Source organism: Lissotriton vulgaris, chromosome 2_1 (assembly GCF_964263255.1).
Source record: "Lissotriton vulgaris chromosome 2_1, aLisVul1.2, whole genome shotgun sequence".
Taxonomy (NCBI): domain Eukaryota; kingdom Metazoa; phylum Chordata; class Amphibia; order Caudata; family Salamandridae; genus Lissotriton; species Lissotriton vulgaris.
In genome coordinates, this window is record NC_141687.1 from 713,363,809 (window position 1) to 713,378,350 (window position 14,542).

General features: G+C 43.8%; 1 protein-coding gene across 1 annotated transcript in view; it reads right to left on the reverse strand.

Annotated features, from left to right (window-relative positions):
* Window positions 1-14,542, reverse strand: part of SWAP70 (switching B cell complex subunit SWAP70) — a 367,323-nt gene that overhangs the window by 40,520 nt on the left and 312,261 nt on the right. The gene's annotated exons all lie outside the window — the stretch shown is intronic.

A 14,542-nucleotide genomic window follows, 5' to 3' on the forward strand; every position in this document is an offset into this window, starting at 1 on the left:
GTTGAGCGTCCCTGCCAAGGCTCGCGCCCGATTCCCCAGCTCCGAGGTCGACCGCCCTGGCCGTTAGGCCACATTCTCTCCCCCAGTTACTTACATGTCTTTCCAATGGGCAGATAATCTACTTTGCGATCTTAGCTGGAATGGAACTCGTGGCCAGCAGGTTAATGCTGATGCCTTGAGCAAAAGCGCAATCCCATTGAGCTCTAAACAAGATTCAAACCTGCGACCCAAAGGTTAACCTCAGTGCTCTGCGACATGCACATAAACCCTTTGAATTTTTTTTTTTTTTTTAAGAGTTTTATATAGCGCAAACTAGACCAGAGACATCGGGTATCAGAGCGCTTTATATGAGCACCAGTTTCGTTATACAAGGACAAATTCTTTTTTGCTAGGCACAGGGAGATTACGTGATTTGCCCAGAATCACCAGATACTGAGCGTCGTTGCCGAGACTCGAACCTGGTTCTCCAGCTTTAAGGTCGACCGCTCTAGCCATAAGGCTACATCCTCCCCCCAATTATCTTAAGATTCAAACACGTGACATGCAGACTCTATATCTATATCAAGTGCCAGGTTTGGAAGCACCCCTAATTCAGGGGGAAAATGTGCCTTGCTCGGAGCATACATAGGAGTACGCACAATCCCAATATTCTCTAACACCTGTAAAGAGCACACATCAAGCAGACTAGAACCGCATTTAAGCAACAGAAGTGCGAGCAGTCAGAGCAGCGTCTAACAAGAAAGCCACATTATAAGCAGGTTGTATGCAACATTTATGCACGTGTTGCGCTTTGTGAGTGCTGCATTTAAATTCACTGCCCTTACAGAACAGCAGTGAAACACTGAAGTCGTTTTCACTACTGTGACGTCGCGGGAGAGCTCGCTTACCACGCCGCTCGGACCTCAGTGATGGAGCGGAATAAGGGATGATGACCCCCTTGCCTCACCCTCCTACTAGAGCCCCATGAGGCTCTCAGAGACCCTAGGGTGGTGGGCAGACGGTGGGTGGTCTGGCACTACCAACCTGTCTCTTCCCTTTCAGCAACGGGTCACTGCAGGACTGGACTGGGAACCCAAAGCAGCCCTGGCATACAGCTTCAAGCCGGCCGCTCCCTTCACCCTCTCACCTCGCTCTCTCCAAAAGCACCCAATGGGTGAGCTGTAAGTCACAGGAGGAGCTGGAGAAAGTGGCAGAGATACCAACAGCCCTCTGACTCCATAAACAGTTCTCTGTGGAAAAGGGGTCTGGGCCCAGCTGATCAAAGGGATTAGCTGTGCAGTAAGAGTGAACTTGGGGAGGTCAGACACAGCATCAAATTGTAGATGGGAAGCTGTTAAAGTTGAGCTCTCTAGATAGGGGTTTGCGCTTGTTGTCTATTTGATGCATTTTTGTAACACTGTTGTAGTTATTGACCGCTACCCATCTAAAACTCTACAATTATCTCAAAATCCTTAACTAAGTAATACAATTATGTTACCACGATTCATTACAGCCATCAAGAGACTCTCCTAAGTACAATAAAAAAAGCATTTCAACAATGACATTAAAAATGATATTCAACTAACTTATTTATTCTCTCTGCAAAGCCTGATTCTAGGCAGGAATTAATAAACCCAGGATTCCAATTCAAATGTGTTAGGTCACGCCCCTAAGTGCAACTGCCAGACCGCTTAAAGATTATTTAGGTTATGCTTCTTACGGTAGGCGCACACTAGAAAGACCTTTTACATCAAATTGAAAGCAAAGACTTTGGGAATGAACAACTGTTTGGAAGGCTCAGTCATGGCAAGCATTCTGAACCTCCTGCATACACAGGAGACCCTGAGCAAGCCTCCTTGTCACAGTTACCGTGGTGGTTGGCCCTCCTAAGGGCCTCAAATGCTATAAAAACAAGTGTACAAGGAAAGCAACAGATTCCCAACAGATGGCTGTGCTTGTAAGCGAGAGTCCTCTTTAATGCACACAAAAAGGACTTCAGAACAGGAAGTACTTATGAATAAGTTTCACGAGCGGCTGGTTTCAGGTTGCCCAATTCCTTTGAATCATCTGGTACAAGACTGTAAACAAGCAAATTATGCCAGGTGCCAAAGTGTCACCAGTTCATCTAGACGGCTATCGATTGTTTTGGATTTTTCTTTCCAATGAACATGAGTGTCCAGGTGGAGTAAACTGAGCCGGCAACATTACATCACTGCAATATTGTGAAACACGACAGTAAGCTGGAAACATGCCACCGCAGTCAAAATACTGAAGAGCCCAAGACAAATACTCTACGCACAGTGATGACAAAACTGGCCCATTCGGCAAAGCCAAAAGGTACGTTGGGAGTGTGGAGCAGAGGTAGCAGTTTCAAATTGCTAGGTGTGTTATTTTTGCTAGCCAGGGGAAACTGAGTGTTAGCTTGTGATGATTTAAATCGTTTTTACATAGGGCTTATGCTGCCAAGTGGCAGTTTCGAACACTTTTGAAGGAGGTGGGGATTACAGAAAGGCCGTGAAAGTGGTCAGCCTCAAAAAGAACCAGTTTGTTACGGTGAATGGCCATAGCAGGATGAGGAGCTATATCAGGGGAGGTATTCAGAGAAAATATAAAAATACTGAGTTCCAAATATTGTGTGCAAAAATATAATTGACAAGAATATCGATTTTAAGCGAAGTTATATTGATGTGAAACATATCTGTTGTTAATATAGATGTTAAAAATATCTATTTTGTTAATATCATTTACAAAGTGTTAATAATATAGTTTAATTATTTTTAAGTATGTTAGTTTATATTTTAATTGTATATAATATAGTTTGTATTATTATTCCTACTTAATTTTTACATAGTCAGTTAATATTTAGTTGTTTTTAAATTCAATTTAATAGTCTATTTGTATTTTTAGTGCCAAAGAGGGTTGTGGGGTTTATAGGGGTACGGGGAGGGAAGTAGATTAATTCTAATTAATTATTTAATTGATAATTATGTTAATTGTGTATAATTTAAAAATACTTATGTTAAGTTTTAGTTGCTGGTTATGGGGTTTGTAGGGGTAAAGGTGGGAAGTAATTTAATTATAATTTAATAATTAATGTTTAATTATTATTCATTATTTAATTGATAACTAACTATGCAGATTGTATAATTAACTGAATTTTTATCAATATTTTTGGTGTATGTTATGGTTTTTCTAGGGGTAAAGGATGTGAATGAAATTCATTATAATAATAAACAATTGTTTTCATTTAAAAAGATTATTTTAAATTTAAATATTTCTATGTGTTATTTAATGTAGCTGCTAAAATATTTTATTTTTTTGAAGTGAACTACACTCTCTCTACTGTTGAACAGAGTGGAGTGGGAATAGTACATTTTACCCCTGCTGAGTCCAACCCTTTCCCTACTGCTGCACAGACTGGAGTGGGAATAGTAAATGTTGCTCTCCGCAATCCAACACTTTCCCTACTGTTGCACAGACTGGAGTGGCAATAGTACATTTTTTCCGCTCCCGAGGCCACGATTTCCCTTATGTTGCAGAGATTGGAGTGGAAATAGTATATGTATTATTCCCACAATTTTATAGTTTTGTTTATAATGTTTAGTTTTATATTATTATGATGTTTACTACGTTTAACTAAGTTTATATTAAAAAAGTATACTTTTGTGTTCGATATTAGTATTGAACAATTTTTTTTCTCGAGTTTTTAAAATTTACTTTATAAGAATAGGATAACGATATTTTTGTGCTCGATTTGTTTTAACACAATATTTATGTCCCACAATATTCGTTGTTTCGATATGTTGTCAGTGAACCACCAGGGGAACAGGCTGCATGTTCACTGGAAGAGGAGAGTTTTCAAAATGTTTTGAAATTTTGTATGGCTTGATTCCAGGCACAGAGGCAGCGGTTAAGCTAGACACGGAAATCTGCTACGAGCCCACAATGTGTCTCATGCGAAATTTCCCTCTATCGGGCCAGTTTTACCCCATAGAGTTACTGATATCAAGCACACATGTAACTGCAGAGTTGTAGGAAGCATTATTTGGTATTACGAGGTGTGCTCGGAGGGTACTGTTATGTTTTCTGTATATTATGGTGTAGTGTTTACTTTTGTATATTAATTTTGTCCTCACTCAGACCAGTTGTATTCCTCAGGTTCCAGAATTTTTCCACTGGAACCTGGAGAGCATTTGCTGCTATGAAGAGATACAGGCAGGACATTCCCTCTCAAACTGGATTGATGTTCTGACCTACAATAGACTTTACTTGGATTATGGAGACAACAACATTATAGGTACCCACAGAAATGATGGATATTGAAGGAATCCGAAAAGCTGTACCCAATTTCCAAGGAAATTACAAAATTCTCCCAGACTTCTGACCCAAATATTTTGACTGCCTTTCAGCAGCTGCAAAAACAATTATTGATGGACAGAATGAAGAACAATGTCATACCTTCATCCCATTACAGAGACCTGGGCCTAAATCCATATTTTTTTGCTCACTATGCCATTCCAGTTTGGACCCAGCCACATGCAAATCAGTCTTGACCCTACGCCAAATGGGAACAGTCCAGCCCGAACTGCCAAGCCAGGTCCTCCCTGGACTGGAAACAAGCATCCTAGGACCGGTTTCGGGCTTTCAACCTTCATCAGCCAGGATAGCTTGACTCCAGTGGCATGGAGAGCACGGGACCCACGTCTGGGCATACCCGTCCCACTCGGGGTGACAAATGCAAAAACAACAATTGATGGACAGACTGCAGAACAATGTCATACATTCACCCCAGTTCAGAGATCAGGGCCTAAATCCTAAATCCTAAGACCGGTTTTGGGCTTTCAGCCCTCATAGCCAGGATAGCTTAAATCCAGTGGAACAGTCCTAGGATGCTTGTTTCCAGTCCAGGGAGGACTGATGGATTTAACCCAGATTTTTGATTTGTTCTGCATCCCGTCCATCAATTGTTTTTCTTTGGCCTTCAGCAGCTGACATATCTGAATGAAATTACCAGGATGTGTGGCGTTACAGCTGATTTCGTAATCCTGATGTGGCCAGAATTACAGGAGCGCTCATAATGAAGTCAAGAGGCAAACAACGGGAGAAGTGCTTTAGAGAGTAACTGCTGTGATACATTTAGAAGATTTGTACCCAAAAGATGCTTTCCTCCAAGTTGATAAAAACTAACTCCTTGCTTTATTCTGAATGAAAATCACACAAGCCGCCTTTGAGGATTTATATCTAGCCTCTGTAACTGATTACAAAGTCAGCACAATGAGGAGCCAAATTCCCGCACAGTAGCTTTCCTTTCAGGAAGAGCAGTCTTAAGTGTCCTGTCAGAGGACAGATCTACTAATGCTGCAGACGTGAGTGGGGTAAATCCTATTTATATCCTCTGGCAGACTTTTCTAAACATACAAGACAAATGTGGACTTTTAGGGAGAAGCTGAGTGAGGAGAAACGGTAAAACACACAGCAGCACAGTATACAGGTTGATTTATAAAGGGCAGGCCTGGCTGCCTGATAACATAATCTTGACTGCTCCAAATTAGCAGTTCTTCTTAACATCAGACATCCTTGCTTTACTATCAGCGCTGTGCCATCAGCCGTTCGCTCTTCCTCCCGAGTGCTTTTGGGTGTTTGAGGAGGATGTGGTTTTGCATACGTTGCTTGTTCATTTTTTTACTTTTTGGAACTCCATAATGGTTTGCATTTAAATATGTTTATACCACGTAAAATTATATTTATTTTGCTGGGGCAAGTAGGTTATCTCTGATTTCGTAAATAAGAGATCAAGAGTGATTAAATAAAGTTTTCTGTGGCCAATAATGTACTCGTGAATTAGCTAACGAGGTGAACAACCTAATTTTTGTAGGTAATATTGCAACAAGGTAGAAATGTAGGAAAGTTGGCATACAAAACTCAGTTTGCGACAAATGATGCTCGAACTAACAGTGTAAGTGACGTTATTGACCGCAAAATTGGAGCACCAGTCTCTAACGCTGTGGACAATTTAGCCAGCCTTATCCAGGTGTTGTTAGAACAGTAAACTCACCAATATGGCCACGGATCCAAGTCCATTCCCTAAGAGATCCACATCAGTCTCAGCCGGAGGAGGGGGAGAGGCGGAGGGGGAGAGGCAAAGGCAGATGAATTGGCAGAGGGAGAGGCAGAGGGAGGGGCAGAGGGAGATGCAGAGGGAGAGAGACATAGACCCAAACTCACTTGAGTCAGGGAAAAATGCTAATATAGCCAACAAAACTGCAGGCCCGTGATAAAGTAGAAAGGGTCCACAGGAAAGGTGTGGTCAAAGTTTGATACCAATGAATGTAACGGAATGACAATGACTCTAAAGGAAAAAGTGAGCAAAGAGGATAGTAGCTAGTTCCACGCCTCTATTTAACGCGGACGTTGCTTAAGGTCTTTTGTAATCAGATTAAAGTGATAAGTGACTGCACAGATGTGAAGGCTGCAAATATAATGAAAGAAAAATAGAAATTTGGCAGACGAGATGAAAGTTAAGGCAAACCCTTTTCACTACAATACAACAGTCGCAGAAGTTGTGTTGGTCATAGCTAGTAATTTGAACGGTAAACTGGTCTTGCATGGCACACATAAAAATCCCTTAAACTTCTGGGCAGGATTTGTGGACCTTGGAATAGCAAATAACTACCGTTTTCTAAAATGTTTTAGGATATGTATGATATAAGAAAGCTTCATAAAAATTGTGAAAGTGGTGCAATTTCAGACAATAAGTCCAATCCTCTCTACCTATGTGGATCTATGTTCCGAATAAGAGGACACATTGTCACAGATCATGGCTCATACAAGAAATTACTGAAGTAGGTATTATGCACTGGTGTACAGAAATTAACATGATATTTCAATAGACATCTTTGCAACCTTATCAGTTTAGAACTACAAACTCTTCCAAGCCATTGGGTTCAAACAAAAAACAACTCACTCCCAACTTGCACATGATGCGCAATCACTCTATCCTCTCTACCATCGAGGTTCACACTTTTGAAATCGTTGTACACAGATGCAAATTCATGGAAGACAATTTAAAACACACTAAATTACTCCACAATCAGTTTTGGATGAGAACACACATCATAACGGACTTCATGTAACTCATCACCTCTTAAAAAAGCTGGTCCAATTTTTGTAACTTTACATTTTTAAACACACTTTACAAACAGTGGGGAATTAATTTCTACAGTAAAACATGCTGGGTAAGAGGTGTTGGTCTAAATCTATAGTACTAAATCTATAAGAAGTCTACATTTTGAGGTAGGAATGGAACTAGGTATTTCTGAATGTGAAAATCAGTCTAAAATTGGAATTATGAGGTCACTTAGTGATGTGTTAATGAAAAATATATGACTGTCAGTGATGTCAACCCATTTTACACTTAAAATGTTTGTTGGAAAACTGGTGGAGTAACATTTCTACTATGTATGTTGGCTGGCACACATGAGATGTAATTATGAGCAACTCTATTGATTGTACAGAATGTATCGGCAATCTCTTTGTCCCACTTTATGTGCAGTACTTTCTTTTGCACTTCTATGAAACCATTCAATAGTGTACACCATTTTCTTTCATTTCTGATTTGAGTTAGTATTATGATTGAAAAGTACCTCACTTTTCTTTGTCTGCCAGTGTAGGAAATATCAATATTTCGATTTAGTCTGTAGATCCATAAGCTACGACAGTCCATTCATTGGCTTATGGAACTTGCAAGTAGCTAGAAAGGAAACTGAAATATTTTGAAGTCATAAGTATCCCTTTCATGTAGCTGTGTTTGAGAGGAGCTGCCTTTTCAAAACTGCTTGAAAATGTGTGCTGTTGTCTGTGGAGTTGTGGCTCAGTTTGTGGTAACTGTAGCAAATGGGTTACATCCATTTAGTTCCCCAAAAGTTACTGCAAATGACTACCCAGTTTTTTAACGTCTTACTGTGAGTGAGTGTCACCAGCGCTAAATTCACAGTAATTGGACTGAGCTTTGTAAGCACCGGTATCTACCTTTCAAGACATGGATGCTGCTGGACAACTTTGGTAAGAAGCACTGGGCTGGTTACAAGCGAACACAAGCATATGCAGGCTGTGCGTGTGAGACTATCAGGTATCTGCGCACAGGGACACGTCACAGAAGAGACAGGGAAAGGATTGGTATAGACCTGTGGAAGGCCTTATATGAGTGGATATTCATGGTGTAGAGTTGTAGGACTTATCAAAGACAGAGGTGGAGGGATAATGTGGCATCCAAGGATTGACCAGAGGTGCGACTGTTCAACCCAGTTAAAAACACCTGCACAAGGGAGAGACAGCTAAGAAGATCTGATGGAGCGAGGTGGCAAAAACAAAATGTTGTATACCCCTCGTAAAATCAATGTTCCATAAAGTTAATATTTTACTAATGGTGTGATGTGGGGAAATAATCAACCATAGAATAAAGCTGCACACATGAACACGTGGGAATACTAATTTTGCCTGCATGAAGCAATATATTTGTAATTGTGATGTGAACTAATGTATAGCTCAAATATAAATAAACGTGGTTTAAATGTGCTTATTGTATACATTATTGTGACAGAAAGTCATCGGATATGTAAGTATAAAGTGCATTTAAGTGGCTTACCTGCTAGGTAATAACTAATGGGGAAACATTAGTACGGTGGGAGGTAAACAGAAGGGCTTTAGTTCTATATTTAACATGAATTTGTGTTTGTTTCTACGATAGTTCCAAAAGTGGCCTCTGAGGCCTACTGAGAAAATGGCCGTTCTGATGACCTGCGAGCGAATGTTAAACTGTACATGTGCATCCAAAGCCTGCAAGCGCGAGTGAGCTGCCTGTGCTCGGATGGGAGGTTCAAGGCTACCTTGTCCCGGAACCTAGGATGGGTGCCAAACATGGACATTCAAATGTTCTGATCCTGGGAAAAAGTCCTGAAGTTGCGAGTGAAGGAAGTGACCAGGCCAAAGACTGTCTTAAACAATGCAGTATTATAATTTTGCTGATTCACCGTGAATATGATGTTGCAATGGTGAGGAGATGCTCACCCACCCTAAATTGTCCAATCAGAACCCGAATTGGTGATGTTAGATACTTTTTAGATAGATTAAGTTAGGAAATTAGTGTATAAAAACCCCTGATTTTGCATAGGGGCATCGCTCCTTTCGATTTCCTTTGGAGATGCTGCCGGACTGAAGATCGATTTCTGGATGTAAGATTTTTCTCTGATTGTTTGTTTTCTTTGCAGGACTGTTAGGATTAGATGAGGGTGTTAGTAAGAGATGTTCGGAGAGAGTAAATTTGGAACTATCTGTCCTTTTTGCTAAAACTTTCCATCTGAACTTTAAAATAAATGTCTGTTTTCTGAGCTTTAAATAAAATGATCATTTTGAAATAAAATAAAAGATTTATTGAATAAAGAATTAACCAATGCCTAAATGTCAGATATACAAAGGTTTGCTTTGAATACAAATTAGATAAATGGAGAATTAGAGCTGGTCTTGTTTTTCCTACGCCTGATTTTCTTTCTAGCAGATCCATTGTCACTATGGTGGTGTGTCTGATTAAAATGATGTTTAATGAAACCATGGTAAAATGTTTTAAACTATAGGTGTAAATAATAAATAACTAATTAGATTTAGACACTTCATCAATGTTATGGTAGGACTCCTGGTTCTTTCACCAAATCCCTGAAATCAAGATAAATGAACAGAGAAAGTGTGCAGTGTAATGGGCCCCACTGTTGGTTGAATGTGTGTTCTGAAGGTACAGGGAAATGGCAATGTTGATTTAGAATTTATTTTTGGAGTCCCGCTGTAGCAGATCCTGGACCTGGGAAGAGACAACAGCAGAAAGGAGGCTAATCTGAACTGAGAAGCCACTTGATGCCCTGACAAGGATGAGTAAGGTCTTCAACTGACCACACACACAGGGTGGGTCTCCAAAGGGCCAGTGGCATAGGCCCCCTTGTTCCTCCCCGAGAACCAGTTGGGGGAGATACCTGGGCCACAGGTTCTATGCTAGACAGCCAGGAGGCTATATGGCCTGGTAGTGCAGGCAGGTGCCTGCACTGCCGGTTGATGCTTCCAGCAACAGGAGAGGAGCACCAGGAACCAGGCAGAGGACAAATGCTAACACAGGTAGCCAGAAAATCAAGGACCCTGCAAAATACACCCCTTTAACCGCAAGAAGGACTAACTAGTAGCTAGGTCTGGCTGCCAGGTGGAAAACAAGACCACGATGAAGCAAATCGTCCCAACATTGCTAGAAATATGCCATTTTAAAGATCTCCCTACTTTTAAAAAAGAGCAAACACAAGGAGATGATGGACGGAGTGCTAAAACTTTTCAGACACTAACCCCCAATCACAGATCTGGGTTGAATCCATCATCATCATTCTTTACCTCACTTAGCCACCCCACCCCAGGTCAGCCCCAGCCATATGCAAATCAGTCTTGACCCTGTCCCTCATGGGAACAGTCAAGCCCGAACTGCCAAGCCATGTCTACTCTGGACTGGAAAAAAGCATCCTCGGACCAGTTTCGGGGTAACAGCCCTCTTCAACCAAGCTAGCGTGAATCGAGTGGCAAAGTGAGCAAGGGACCCATATCAGGGCATACCCTGCCAACTTAGAGTGAATAAAGCAAACACAAGGAGATGATGGATGGAGAACTGAAACTTTTTAGACCATCACCCCCAGTCACAGATCTGGGGTTGAATCCATCATCATTCTTTAGCTCACTTCGCCACCCCAGTTAAGACCCAGTAATTTGCAAATCAATCTTGACCCTGTGCCCGGGGGTGAGTGTCTGAAAAGTTTCAGCGCTCCGTCCATCATCTTTTTTTGCTTACTTTTAAAAAAGAAACATGAAAATGATCACATATACTCCTCAATGTTTCCCTTTAATTACACTAGGGTGGTCCAGGTACAATATGTATTGTCAATATTAAAATAACAAATATTGGGAGGGGGCATGCGTGGGGCTCCATCCCTGTACTGTTTTATGCCCCCAGGGTCCCCTATCTACCTGGAGGCTAAGGCAAGGAAACGCACATGACTGGCACAGAATTGATTGAGATAAAGGCGTCATCCCTGGTACCCCCAGGTGGGAAAATGTGATGCGAGCGTTGCTGCACCTCACCTAGTGGTGGAGTGCCACCCTTGCTCCCTGTGCCTGGGGGGTGTGAGTTTGGGGTTTAGACACCAAGTTGCACACTGCAGTGTCCACACCTTGCCCACAGGTAGCGTCAGGGAGAAGGAAAGGCAAAGTTTGTGGGTGCCCCAGGTGGTACCCAAATAAAAACAAAGGGGAAAAAGACATGTGGCCCACGACCCTACTAGCTTGCCAAGCAGCTCATAAACAAGCACTGGCGTTGCCAATAGGTCTCGCAGTAGGAAAGTTGGAGCTAGTACAATTGCAAATAACAATGCCTTTTATTTTTGTTTTCATTTTAAAAACATAAAGGGCTTTGTCATTTACAAAACCAATAGCTCCAACTTTTCTACTGCGAGACCTATTGTGCACTGCACAGTGTGGGTGAAAGTGGCGTTGCATGTGTGAGTGGCGTTGCGTGTGTGAGTGGCGTTGCGTGTGTGAGTGGCGTTGCGTGTGTGAGTGGCGTTGCGTGTGTGAGTGGCGTTGCGTGTGTGAGTGGCGTTGCGTGTGTGAGTGGCGTTGCGTGTGTGAGTGGCGTTGCGTGGATGAGTGGTGTTGCGTGGATGAGTGGCGTTGCGTGGATGAGTGGCGTTGCGTGGGTGAGTGGCGTTGCGTGGGTGAGTGGCGTTGCGTGGGTGAGTGGCGTTGCGTGGGTGAGTGTGGCATTGCGTGGGTGATAGTGGGCTTGCGTGGGTGTGAGTGGCTTTGCGTGAGTGAGTGAGTGAGTGGCGTTGCGTGGGTGAGTGGCGTTGCGTGGGTGAGTGGCATTGCGTGGGTGAGTGGCGTTGCGTGGGTGAGTGGCGTTGCGTGGGTGAGTGGCGTTGCATGTGTGAGTGGCGTTGCGTGGGTGAGTGGGGTTGCGTGGGTGAGTGGCGTTGCGTGGGTGAGTGGCGTTGCGTGGGTGAGTGGCGTTGCGTGGGTGAGTGGCGTTGCGTGGGTGAGTGGCGTTGCATGTGTGAGTGGCGTTGCATGTGTGAGTGGCGTTGCGTGTGTGATTGGCGTTGCGTGTGTGAGTGGCGTTGCGTGGGTGAGTGGCGTTGCGTGGGTGAGTGTGGAGTTGCGTGTGTGAGAGTGGGCTTGCGTGGGTGTGATTGGCGTGTGTCTGAAAGTGGTGCTGTGTGGGTAAAAGTGGCACTGCGTGGGTGTGAGTGGATTTGCGTGAGTGAGTGGCGTTGCGTGGGTGAGTGGCGTTGCGTGGGTGAGTGGCGTTGCGTGGGTGAGTGGCGTTGCGTGAGTGAGTGGCGTTGCGTGGGTGAGTGGCGTTGCGTGGGTGAGTGGCGTTGCGTGGGTGAGTGGCGTTGCGTGGGTGAGTGGCGTTGCGTGTGTGAGTGGCGTTGCGTGTGTGGGTGGCGTTGCATGTGTGAGTGGCGTTGCGTGGATGAGTGGCGTTGCGTGGATGAGTGGCATTGCGTGGATGAGTGGGGTTGCGTGGATGAGTGGGGTTGCGTGGATGAGTGGGGTTGCGTGGGTGAGTTGTGTTGCGTGTGTGAGTGGTGTTGCTTGGGTGAGTGGCGTTGCTTGGGTGATAGTGGGCTTGCGTGGGTGATAGTGGGCTTGCGTGGGTGATAGTGGGCTTGCGTGGGTGTGAGTGGCGTTGCGTGTCTGAAAGTGGTGCTGTGTGGGTGAAAGTGGCACTGCGTGGGTGTGAGTGAGTGAGTGAGTGGGGTTGCGTGGGTGAGTGGCGTTGCATGTGTGAGTGGTGTTGCATGGGTGAGTGGGGTTGCGTGGGTGAGTGGGGTTGCGTGGGTGAGTGGGGTTGCGTGGATGAGTGGGGTTGCGTGGGTGAGTGTGGTGTTGCGTGGGTGATAGTGGGCTTGCATGGGTGTGAGTGGCCTTGCGTGTCTGTAAGTGGTGCTGTGTGGGTGAAAGTGGCACAGAGCCTTTGATGTGGCCTGGCGCAGGAGAAATGCTGCTGCTGCTAATTAAATATAAAAAGTGTTTAGGGAGTCACGGCTGCCGAGAGTAACAAGGCAGTGCTGGGCGGGGGGCTGCGCACCAACTGAAGTGCTCTGGTTGCACGGCCTGCGGTCGTGTGAAGTGATAAGCCTTTGAAGTACACAGGCATGCTGTGACGGAGGTGTGAGAGGTCTGGCAGGGAACAGATGGCCTGGCCGTGAAGCAGGGGGCGGGGCAGCGCTGGGGAAGCCTGTGGGAGGGTGATTGATGCCTTTGATGTGGGGAGGGAGGAGAGCCTTTTGTGAGCCTTGTGCAGGAGAAATGCTGCCGATGCGCGTGCATGTTTAATCACGTGATTCACGTGAACCTAAAGAAAACCGCAGCTGAAAGCCCGTGGTTTGAAGAGGATTTTGCCGACATGAATTCTCGCTCCGCTCAATGCGCTTGCGCGCATTGATAGGTCTCGAGACCTAAAAAAATCATGAAATCGTGCCGGGAGTACCCCATTATGCCCTTTGAGAGATACTTTTTATTATTCTTCTGGCTTCTGTGGTGCCCCAAACAGGGCAGGGACACCACCAATGTTGGGAACAATTGCTATGGGAGGCAGCAGGATCTGATGCAGCCGCCCACGACCGGTTTACCAATCTCTAAACATAAGTCTACTGGGTACTTGCAACATTGACCCCAGGAGGGTTTTTATTGAAATTCAAACACTTCCCAAAGCTGAAGCTTTTGATCTGAAGCTCTAGAAATAAGGGAACCGCTTGTGGCTGAATTCTGCAAACTGTGGACAACTAATAAAGACTGACACGTTTATAGTTGCTTTGAATTGCAATGTTTTATTTAAAATGCTTGACTGATAATCTTAATGATAAAAGCTGCAATGCTGAGGCTTACAATGAACACATACAGATCTGTTTATTGTCCTGTTGGTGTTAATGGTGATATCATGGTGAATCCGGTCATGTGGCTGTCTTGTTAATGTGGGGATAATCTGACATGCCAGTAGGCCTGCCATATAAATAAAGACCCCTCTTATGGTGTGATGTTGCATCGGATATAACTGGGGGAGGGCATTTTGATTATGAGGTTCAGGGCCTATTGGGGTGAAATGTTATTAGAGGGTGTCACCAAAGGTATTATCCATCTACCTGATTTACATATGTGTAATTACATGTATAGTATTTAATTGTGTGTGTAATAAATGTACTTTTCCTTTTTAAAAGTGAAAGCACTGATTGGTGAATAATTGTTTGAGTGTTGATGCAGCATGCCAGTGGATTGGGATCACTGACCCACACCACGTCCCGAGTAGGTCTTGGAATGCTCTGCTTCACTACCCTGGGAGAATGAAGTGCTATAATGGGGTTCTTGGTTTTCAGTAACAACACAATTAAGGAGCTATTACTTGTAAAGGACTCACATACTTCCAATTTCTTGCAGTAATCACTACTAAAATGTTGTTGATTCACTTTTTTTATTGCCTTCT